The sequence below is a fragment of the Phodopus roborovskii genome, unplaced genomic scaffold (assembly GCF_943737965.1).
Source record: "Phodopus roborovskii unplaced genomic scaffold, PHOROB, whole genome shotgun sequence".
NCBI classification, from domain to species: Eukaryota; Metazoa; Chordata; class Mammalia; order Rodentia; family Cricetidae; genus Phodopus; species Phodopus roborovskii.
This window is the reverse complement of record NW_026127077.1, coordinates 165,806-176,990: the sequence shown is the minus strand read 5'-3', so window position 1 is coordinate 176,990 and position 11,185 is coordinate 165,806.

Here is an 11,185-nt window from a genome sequence, read left to right as displayed (position 1 = left end):
ATGATGCTGCCTGTGCTTCTGTTGTTTTTGCTTGTCCTTCTCACAGTACAGAGCAGTGAAGGCCAGGATGTGAAGGAAGAGCTGCAAGGTGACCATTGTGACTGCCACATTCTACATTTGGCTTGGTCAGATCGTGTCTCTTCTTCTAGCTGGAAACCTGAACTCATCCTATTTGGGAAATATGTCCTCCAATAAAAGAGAGAGAGAGAGAGACAGAGAGAGAGAGGCAGAGAGAGAGAGAAAAAGAAAGAGAGATTTTCTGTGTCTGTTCCATGCCTGGCATGTCTAGTGGCTCATATCTGCCCACATACCTCCACCCAACATTCCCACAGAAGTCCCATTGTAATCACACAGCAGATGTCCTTAGGAATCTTGGTACAGCCTGAGAATTGGAAGAGATTACAATAGATTGCCACTGGAAGCCATGTCAGTGGTCTTCATCTACCAGTCATCTTAAAAGATATCAACAGTGTGAATGTAGGACTCTGTACTCTGTCAGTGCTCATAACAGTGTGGCTCTCTGTTGTGTACTGAAAAGCATTTCCAAACTAAATATGGTACATCATCTGGGTCTAGATAGGCTCAGCTGCCCTGGATGCCATGGATTTGAATGCAAATAAAAGCCATGGTGGGAGACACAGAGGTGGATATCAAGCTGGACAGTCACAAGGGAAGAGGGTCCTGTGTTCAGTTTCAGGTGTTTTGGTATGGGATTGTGTTTTTTTTTTTCACACAGGTTGATGTGTTGTTCCATTCTGTCTATGCACACTTGATTCTTTTACATGTGTCTGCTGCCCTGGAGGGAAAGAATGAAGTCATGTTGAGTGCTTCTTTTAGGGACACCAGGAATTTTGAGGGAACTCTATATGCAGGATATATATATACTGTAAGCATCCTGTTGGCACAAATAAGTTTATTTTCCCTAGGTGTCTAATTTTCCTTTCCACAGCCCACTTGAATCTCTTTGGATAAATCGACATGTGCCTGTGCCAGGCCAAAAGTAGGTTGATTTCAACTGAAGATACAGAAAATTTCATGTGTGAGGGGAACTTAAGGAAATCGGAGAAAGGAAAGAGAAGTTTCTTGAGTAGTGCCTGGTGAAATATGGGGACGATAAGGCTATGGGTAAGGGATAGATTGTAACAGATCATCAAGCATTTAAGAATTTTTGCCTGATAACCCCTAGTAGATATTTATGTTGGTGACCCTTAGTCAAGCCTTAGTAGGTAAGGGGGAATATGTGAAAGAATAGTTATGCTCTCAATGTGTCCCTGTGTCCCCATATAAAAAACTGGGCAAGCTGCTTCCTGGGACAAGGTTAAGGATATTTCCAGGCCCTTGGTTGTACCTGCTGCAGTTGATGAGGAGTAGTATTCCAACTGCACCCTGATGATGGTGTACCATAAGCATGAATCCAAACGTTTCTTGTTACTATTCTCCTTTCTAATCTGTACATCATAAAATTGGATTACCCATGATGCCCAATCTTCCAGCAATTTGGCTTCTGTAAGTTGAGAAGTCAGGGCTGAACTCAGGGCCCCATTATGGTGGGTTGTCCACAACCCCATGTCATCTGACTAACATGCTTTGTGTCCTGTACTCTGGTACACCACCACACCTCTGCCCTACATCCTGGGAGGCTACTTATTGGCTTACTGTATTTACCTGGATGTTTAGTTGTACACAGTGTTCTAGGTGCTAGCTGAGTTAAGGAATGCTTCATATCTAGAGTGTTCATCTGGGTCTTAGATTTAATAAAACTAAGAATAAATTTTAATAAAACTAGATAATCACTCTCACCAATGGGCTAAACTTATAGCTTCCCTGATTTTCTACCAAAAATGGGAGGGGTTTTTTTTTGAGTTAAACTTATTTTCAAGTCTATCAAACAACTACATGCCTATAGTGTTATACATGAAAGCACCATTAGGTCATTCAACTGCATTGATTTGTATCCAACAATATTTTCTATGCTCCAATTGTCTTATTTCCAGAATTGGGACAATACCATTTATGAAATCTAACTTAATATTTTTCTATTTACTGAAATAAAATTATGTTTCTCTACATTTTCTTAAATCTAGAACAGATTGATCACATGGTACAGGTGCAAATATTGGAGAAAATAGGTGAGTAAATAATGTAGCAATGCACAAAGTCACAAAGAGAAATACACACACACAAACATATTGGAAAAAGTTGTCAGACATTCTAAGTAACAGCCATGCTCACACAGGTTCCAGGAAACAAGAATAAGTAGCTTACTGTGCACTTATGAAAAATTACTGTAAAAAAAATCAGGAGTGTCCCCTAAAAATGCATTTGCCCACTGGCACCAGGGAGAAGTCAACAGAATAAATCTTTCATATCCCAAAGAGGTGGGATGAGTATTTTTGGTTATTTGATGTGTTACATGTCATCATTTTGGGGGAATATAAGAAAAAAAACATTATTATCCTCCGATAATTTAAATTGATATGGGATTTGGTATATTGACACAAATGTAAAGTTGTTTTTGTTGTAGTGCATACATATTTCTTGTTTAAGGTATTGCAATCATGCAGCTTATTTAAAAATGAATGTATAATTAAGAAATACAGGTATATAGTCATCTATAATAATCAAACACGTAGTCATATTATGTATGTGTTCAATTTTAAACAGATATATTTAGATAGAGAGATAATCATCAAACATTTTGAAGACCTGCAGAATATGGCATTTAGGATGCTTAATATCCTAAGTCTTTTCATGCCAGTGAAATATGTCTCCTACAGGCAGCAAAGATTTACTTCATAAAAGGATGATGGACATAGAAATACCTCCATAAGGAGTTTGCTTTCATTGCGTCAAAACTCGTAATTTGGTCAGGAAACTCTTGCCTTTACTGCTGATCATATCATTTCATTATTAAAATCGATCATTACATAATATATGATTCCTGTCCTTTGGAGTCAATTGGGCTAGATCATCTAAAAATCTGATTATTTCATTGTTTAAATCTGTCTTTACGCAAATAAGAGTGAAGTCTTGATCCACCATGTTGAGGTTAATTGTGGTATGACATTTCATTATTTAATTATTTCATATAATTTTGGTACCTTATAAGGATGAATTATAAAATGTTATCTCACTACTCATTATTTTTATTGTCAACATCTATGATTAAATAAGCAATAAACTCTTGAGTGTTGCTCAATTTTCTAGAAGTAAAGTATAAAACACCATCCAATTATTTAATTTTTAATCATTTACTTATTTTGGTCTATCATTATTTAATAAGTGATTACTGGAGTTGGAGCTATGTTGTGGGAGTTGATAATGTAGCACCATCTCATTACATGTTTATTTAGTCACTTTGTTGATCAGGAATGATAGCTCGAGTTTGGTGCCACATTATGGGAAATAATGTGCTAGTCCCATATTTATATATTTATATATTTATTTAATTGTTTAAATCAATCATTATTCTAGGAAGAGCTCAGTCTGGCTCCAGCATGGGGGATTTAAGTATGCAACGCTATTTAATTATTCAATTATTAAATATGTAGATGTTAAATATTTAAATAGATGATGTCATCCTTCATGACATGAGCCTGACCAGTCATTACTGGGAATTAATTGTGACATTGTTTAGATATCTAAGTATTACTTCACTGATAATCACTGAAGTTTGTGGTCATGCTATGGCAGTTAAGTATGCAGGACACTCCAACTATTTATTTATTCATTACTTAAATGATGATGGTGTCATCCATTAGGTTTTTGGCTGCTATGCAGTGGATACAGCAGATACAGAAGCTGCACCCAAATTACAAGGGACACTGGGAGATCACAGTTTACATAGTAATATAATTAATAAATAAATGGTTAAATAATTTAAAACCTTGATGGTTTCACATCATCAGTTCCTGGGAGGGTTCACCAGACTAAATCCATGAAAGACACAGTCATCACTTTAAAAAATGCAATACTTTACTAATCAGAAAATCAGAGGATCTTGTCTAATGAACTCTGTTGAGTTGACATCATGACATTCAACAAAGTGGCAGCAGTGATAATGCAGTCGCTGGGGTAGCAGATATACAGCACCAGAGGCTCTGTCAGCATTGATGGGGGTGCCATCATCTGCAGAGCTAAGAGAGAGCAGCACTTGCTCATCTGAAGCAATGCTGCTTTGGCAACTACATTGATGCTGCTGGCTCTTATACTTCTCATTGTAGAAGACAGTGAAGGCAAGAATGTGGAGGAAGAGCTGATATGTAACCACTGTGACTGCCATGCACTGCTGGGTAAGAACATTACATTTCCTCTAAGTGCTCACCATGATGTCATCTGTACTCAGTATCTCATTTTGAGAATTATTTCATCCCATAGAAAGAGGGGAGCAGAGAGAAACAAAGAGAGAGACAGAGAAACAGAGAGGCAGAGAGAGACAGAGTCTGTGTGTCTGTGTCAAGCTTCCCATTTCTAGGAAATTGTATTTCCCCACATATCTCCACCCAACAGACCCACGGATATCCCTTTGTAACAGCCAATGTCTTCAGGAAACTTTGTAAAGAGTAAGAATTGTAAGAGTGTCTTTAGGACGCAGGGGCAGTCGTCTGCATTAGGGGTCATCTTGGAAGATATCAGCAGTTTGTGGCTTCATTCAAAGCTAAAGAACACCACCTACAATTTAGTAATAATGGGTATGTGAACTACATGAAGAGACATTTTATGACATGAAAATAATAGGCAATGAACATAATAATCACATCACCTACTGAAGAAAATTTAAAATGAAAGGTAAAAAGAGGAAAAACCCAATAAGGCTGTATAAAATCAGATCTCCAATATTGAAAGGAGGAAATAGTTAAAGATCAAAGAGTGGAAGAACCAAGGAAGTATGAATTGAAAGATGGGAAGATATTCATTTAGGTCTCATTTATTAGGCCAGTTGTGTGTATTTGTATTTATGTAATATTTTATCTAACAATTCATCAGTGACAAAGGAAAGAACATAGGTATCCCAGAAGCACATAAACCTTTAATTTTATTACTTAATATAAAAAGAAGAAAGAAAGTTGGGTAGAGAATTGTTATATTCTCTTAGCCATGCAGTTTCTATGAATCCCAACATTCCTCATTTTCTTATAAATGTTTTAGTAGGGTTTACATGTACATTCAGATGTATATTTTTTGTGTTTAGGTTGTCATACTGGTTTATTTTTTCAGATTGGAGCATAAATGTAGAGGGAAATGGGAATATTTTTTTCACTATAAAGGAGGAGAAATAAAATAAGAATATTATGACATCAAAATAAAACAAAACCGAGGATTGATATGAAGAACATTTCACCTTGAATTCAATGGGCACAGTATCGAAAAATCAGGACATGTTTTGCCCTCATGATATGACAGTAGATTGGACTAGGATAACTAAAGTACAGCCAGTAAGGCTGAGTGGATCTCAGTGGAATTGGAGTATCAATTTTCAGCTAGGAAAGAAGACAGTGAGCAATAGTAAATTTGCCCCTTTCTGTAGCACCATGTCTAGCCCCCTTGCCATTATGATTTGATTTCCATGGTAAATATAGGCTCTAATAGAAATGGGAAACAGTTTTATGTTTCACCTTGGTTAATAATTCTAGAGATACACTTGCCTTATGAAATTTTAATGCTTTCCGGGTCTATAGATCTTAAAATCCATGGAATAGTTCTTATCGTTTTGGATAAAGGGAAACGGTTTGAATTCATACCTTTACAAGAAAATCAAAGATTAAAAATTTATCAATAAGACAATTCTGCTTAAAGGCTGTATCTTGCCTAAATTGCCAAGCTGTCTTCATTATACATTCAAGCAAATGGTCCCTTACTTTTTAAATTCCACATCCGTCTTCCTATCACACATCTCCAAGCTGTCAAAGAACAAGCTTTTACAATGGTGGCCAGGAATATTTTCCCTGGCTTGACTCACTAGACTTGTATTGGCATTGAAGATTGTACAAGATCCTCACTTTCTTCAAACTGGGGCACTCACCCACTGCAAATAACATCATCTCATTCCTGAGTGTTCATTCATGCAGAACACTGAAGGGAACTTCATTCTAGCTGTCTGATTCTAGAAAGCTCATAACTCACTGACAGTGGGGCAAGAGCCAGCTCCAAGGGTTTCTCAGTAATCAACAGTAATCAACATGGACAGTGTTACCAGACATGAAGCTCTCATTTGGGAACCAATTTAATGATATCCACAGTTATTACAGTCTTTAAAGTTGATATTGACATTATGTATCCTTGTTATTTGAGGCTATCAGACAGATGAAGTTGGGAAGCAACATCATTACAGGTAAGCACCCTCCTCTTTTGCATCATTCTAGTCTAAGAAGTCGATTAAAATTTACTTAGGGAAATTGACAATGATACTCTCACCCTTTGAAAGATATCTTTGAGTCGTTTAGTTTTGTTAATCTATGGCTTTACATCTTAGCAAGGGAGACATTCATTAAAAAGGCTTTGTACAGTTTTTCAACAAATGTATTCCATTAATTAGATACTTTTGACTTGGGTAATGTTGGTAACTGTAGGACAACTTACAGGTCTTTGGTGCTGCTATTCTTTGGAGAATCACATTCCACTTATTCTGTCATTAGAGATTGCACAGGCACTTATCTTGAGATAATACATTATCCAGTGGTAACACAGCATCTCAGATACCCTTTTTTCTATAGGCCATGATTTGGGAAAAAGGAATTCTACCAGGGTTCCCAGGAAAATATAATGATGTAGAACTCTATCACATTCTTCTATCAAACCCACTCATAGTTCCACATGATAGATACATTTATATTCTTCTGAAACTGCAAGCCTCTACGTGAGTTATACTTAATTCCATTATCTTAACAAAGAAATAGATGAGTCTACAAAATACACATAAAAGTCAAAGCATCACATTTCAAGTAAACTAGGTTGATGTTTATTTAGACATATATCCTCTGCTACAATTTTCAAGATTCCACATAGGACACATTAATATCCTTGTGATTCTAACTTAATCAGTTAATTTTTGACAATGGTGAGTTTCAGACAATATGAGTTCTACCTCTAATGCACAAACTGACTTAGTAGAGACCCTTCTATATAGAAAGATACCTTGTTCAGCCTAGACCCAGGGTTCTGTGAGGTGGGAAGATGTCTTGTTCCTGCCTCACATGAATGGTCAGACACACTTATTGAATATCCTAGGAGGCTTTGTCCTCTCCAAGGAATAGATGAGAGGTAGGGGAAGCAGAGGATAGGATTGATGGAAAACTGAAACAACTGTAAAATATAAATTACTTAAAAACATTAAAAAAGGAATTAACAACAACAGGTAAATAATAACCCTTAATATCAATGGACATAATATACCTATAAGAAAAGACAATGGCTAATTGAATGGTCATGAAAAGAGGATCTCCATCGGCTTCATACTTGAAACAAACCTGAATTTCAAAGACTATTACTACTTCTTTGTGTAAGGTAGAGAAATAATTTTCTGATTACATGAGCATGGGAAAGAAGCTGGCAAATATATCATAATATCTAATGAAATGGGCTTCAGGTGGAAATTTTTAAAAACTTATGGAGAAGGTTTTTTTTTATTCCTCACAGGATAAGTCCAAGAGATGATTCCTAAATTCTAAATATTGATGTCACAAAGAGGGCTTCAACTACAATTTTAAAAACAACATTACCAAACCTTAAATCACAAACCACAGCTAACAACTAACAGTTGGTGACTTCAAAACCTCATCTTCCAAAATGACAGGTGTTTCACAAGAAAAGTTAACAGATAAATGAGTAAATTAATCGAAGTTATGATTTACATAGACTGATTAAGGTCTGTAGAACATTCCCCTCAAAACACAATAGTGTCTACCTTTTTGACAATATGTTATCTCATAAAAGTATATCTAAGACTCTGTAAATACTCAGTCACAAATTAAATGTCAACAGGTACAAAAAAACCCTTACATCTTAAGTGCTTAAGTGATCACAATGGAAAATGTAAGATCTCAACAACAACACAAATTACAGAAACCCTGCAAACTTACAGAAATTACACAAAACACAACTGAATTAAAAGGATACAGGAAGACATAATGAAAAAAATGAAGATTACCTAGAATTCAATATAAGAGAATGCACATTTAATAGTTCATAGCACTAATTGCCTCCATAAAAATCTGCAGATCCAAGTGAAAAACAATTATAGACAAACCTTGCTCATAAACATTAATGCAGAAATACTCAATAATCACAGGCAAACTGAATACAAAGCACATAAAAATTATCCAACATAATCAAAGTGGGTTTACCACAGATTCACAGGGATTGTCCAACACACAAAAATCTGTCAATGTAATCCACCATATAAACAACTTGAAAGAATAAACTCAAATGTTCATCTAACTGGATGCTTAAAAAGCATCATGATGAAGGTCCAGGAAAGATCATGAAAACAAAGGTCATAGATGAACATAGTAAAGTACAATGAGTCAACATCGAACTGAATCAAGAGAAAGTCAATATGATTCCTCAAATATAAGGAACAAGATAAGGTGTTCACTCTCTCTATACCTATTCAATATAGTACTAGATAGAAATACAATAAGAAAACAAAGAAGATACACTTAATAAAAATAGGAATGGAAAAATTAAAAAATTGTCTATTTGCAGACAACATGATAGTATACATAATTGATCCAAATTTCTACCTGGGAATACATAAAGATGATAAGCCCATTCCCAAGTGTGGAAGGATAAAATGTTAACATAAAAAAGACTTAGCCCTCCTACATATCAGTGATAAAGAGCAGAGAAACATCACACATTCAATAGCGAAAACAACATAGAATATCTTCAGATATTTCAAAGAAACAAGGGAAAATCATGTAGGACAAGAGCTTTAAGTTTTTGAAGAAAGAAATAAAAGTAGATTGAATAAAATGCAAATATGTACTATACTTTTGGAAAGGTAGAACCAGCATAATAAATATGGTAGTCTTCCACAAAGCAATCTACAGATATAATGCAGTCCTCTTGACAATTCCCTCACAATTCTTCATAGATTAGAAAAAATAATAATCACCATTGTATGCATAAGCAAAATGCACAGAATAGGCAGAACCACAATGTACAATAAAGAAAATAAGAGAGCAATCATTAACACTGATATTTTCTTCTAATATAAACCAATAATAATAAAAACAGCCTAGCATTTACATCAAAATAGGCAGTTGAACCACTGAAGTCAAATTGAATATCTTGATGTTGTTCTATATAGCTATGACACTTGATTTTTGACAATGATGCTAATATTATGATACATAATAAAAGATATTTTAAGCAATTGGTGCTGACACAGCAAATCAGGGTAACAACCTAGATGCCCCACAATAAAATATTGGATTAATATAATGTGGTCGATTTACACAATTAAGTATTTCTAAATGTTAAATGCAATGACATAATGAAATTTGAAGGGAAGTATATGGAACTAGAAAAGAATCCTGAGAGAGCTAACACAGACTGAGAAACACAAATAAACTGGTGTTTACTCACTGGTAAATGGATATTATATGCAAAGTAAAGCAATGATAACCACTTTCCTAATCCACAACACCAGAGAACTTAAATAACAGGGTGAATCTTAAGGAGGATGCATGGATTGTTCGTTTAATGATACACTGATAGATTTCTTAGGTAAACTAGGGGTTAGAGGGAGGTGGTGTGAACATGAAGGATCATGATTTTGAGATATAGGATGGATGCAAAAGGAGAGCAATGACATACATATCTTCATGCAGGAATCTGTTATGGAATTAGGGAGCAAACTTATGCCAACATAACTCCATGGAATCCACAAGGATGATCCCAGGCAAAATGCCTCTAAACAGGGTAGTGGATGCATAAAATGTCCATCTCCTGTAAGAAGGTGATGACTACCCTAATTGTCAAAAGAACACCTTAATGAAATAACTGGTAAAGCAGATGGCAGGTGCAGAGATCCACCATCAAGCATTGGCCTGAGCACAAGTGGTCACATGAATATAAATAGGTAAGGTTTTTTTTTTTTTTAATCACAGGTGGGTATTTAGTGGAAAATGAACATGTGTAGCTCCCTGAACTTTTGTGAATTATCAGGCCCTGAACTCCATGATATGCAGCTAGGATGGAACCAGTATAAGCCCTCTGCATGTGGCTGATGGATTGTTGCTTAATCTGATATTGAGATCCGTGGCAGTGGAATCAGTAATGGTATATGATCTGGGTCTTTTTTTACCTACTTCCCATGCTATTATGATTCACATAGCATTGAAGCAGAGGCAGGGACCAGAGGAAGTGAACAAGACCACTCAATGTACAGCGGCAAAACAGTAATATGTATGGGTGCATGAACTTTAGCAATTATGTGGACTCTAAGTTAAAATCAATAACACAGTACAATCAATATTTGCAGTTAGCACTTGATACTATGCATCAAGTCTTTCAGAAACCATCATATAAAATATACTTTGCATAGACCACATTAAAGAAAAAAATACTCATATTGGCCATGATGCACAGCATTAGTCCTAGCAGTTTGGAGGTAGGTGCATGGTTTCCCATGGGTTTGAGGCTACACTGGTGTACAGAATGAATGTCATGAAAAGTTCCAAAGTCGCACAGAGAAAATCTTTGTTGAAAAAACTAATGAAAACGCCAAAAAAAAAAAAAAAAAAAAAAAAAAAAAACTCACACATGGACCTATGCCTGAGTTAAAAGTTTACCATGTAACTGAAGGAAGGTAACAGGAAACATTTTGAAGGAAATTTACACTTTGAAGGGCATCTCTGAAGACTTGATTCATTAGTTCATAGTCTTACTTTTAGAGAAATTGATTCTTTGAACAGGTTTTCCAAAATCTATATTCAGTGTTATGAAGTAAAATTTAAGCGGGTACAATATCTGAGATCAATTGTTCCATACGTATGGCAGATGATTTTACAATGCAGGATTTTAGGAATCATTTTACTTCATATATAAAAGAATTTTAGCAAAAGAAAATTATGATTGGACCAATATGTACTTTTGTTTTGTAATAGCAATGGATCTCATCATTAACATGATATTCTTAAAGAAAGGGTTTGAGATTACAGCAAACAATAAGGAACTTGTA